This window comes from Nanorana parkeri, unplaced genomic scaffold (assembly GCF_000935625.1).
Source record: "Nanorana parkeri isolate BGI_ZX_2015 unplaced genomic scaffold, ASM93562v1 scaffold1064, whole genome shotgun sequence".
Taxonomy (NCBI): domain Eukaryota; kingdom Metazoa; phylum Chordata; class Amphibia; order Anura; family Dicroglossidae; genus Nanorana; species Nanorana parkeri.
The window spans coordinates 82,377-83,445 of NW_017307332.1; positions in this window are offsets into that span (position 1 = coordinate 82,377).

Below are 1,069 nucleotides of genomic sequence, written 5' to 3' on the forward strand. Positions count from 1 at the left end.
ATATACATAACACACATAATCAGTTTTGTTCAACTGCAAGCTTCATGGACATCTTGAATCTTCTGATCTCCTTAAACAGCAATTGACACCAACAGTATTTTAGCGATGGCTCTCCAGTCCTTTCTGTATTCCTGCTCAGCAATGAATTGTGCCCATTTAGAGATAGACAAAGTCCTCGTTTGGAAAAGGTGTGCACAAAAGACTTTTTCCTAGAGATGAGAAGCTATTACACTGCTACCATGAATTTGTTTCATCTGAATAGTAAACGCTAAAAGCCAAAGCTACTCATTTAAAAAGTCATTAACATTTTGCATATGCATTCATCTACAATTAGCATTAGTATTGAGCCCGCTGGGAGTTTTCCCACAATTGCATCAATTTCCGATAGATATTTGCATCTCAAGCAAGTCCTCTCAATTTTCGCATATCGGGATAATATTTACTTATGCAAAAAAATAAATAAATAATAAAAAATCTGTGTGCGCATAATAGTATATATATGCACTGTGCATGTTTCAATAAACTAATTTAAAAAAAAACGTCCATTTATATTACATAAGTAAAATCAACTGAAATGGGAATGCATCAGCCTGCTGACAGTAGTCTAATAGACCTAGAAGACAGGTATGACACATATAAATGGGGCAAGTATGCCGTAATTAGATAGTAAGGAATTATTACTTCATTAAAAACCCTGATTAACACATCACATTAGTAGTCACCATTATTGGAATCACAGACACAATTGACCACACGTAAGCTCATATGTGTAGGTGACTGTTTAGTAGGGTTTAAGGCACCCAGGGCAATGAAGGGTCTCTGCAACCTTGCTGTAGTCACAACAGTACAGGGAGCCCCACTATTAACCTTTTCATAGCCAAACTGGGGTGCTAGCAACTGTCAGATTCCTGCGGATTGGATTAGGTTTAGTTATAAATACACAGTGGGGAGAATAAAAAAAAAATTACAATATTTCTTAAAATTCTAAACTTCGGTGGAATTTCTTGAATGTGCTATAGTATGACTGTTAACAGAGTTTTAGTAGGGTTAAATAAAAGAGAGAGAGAGA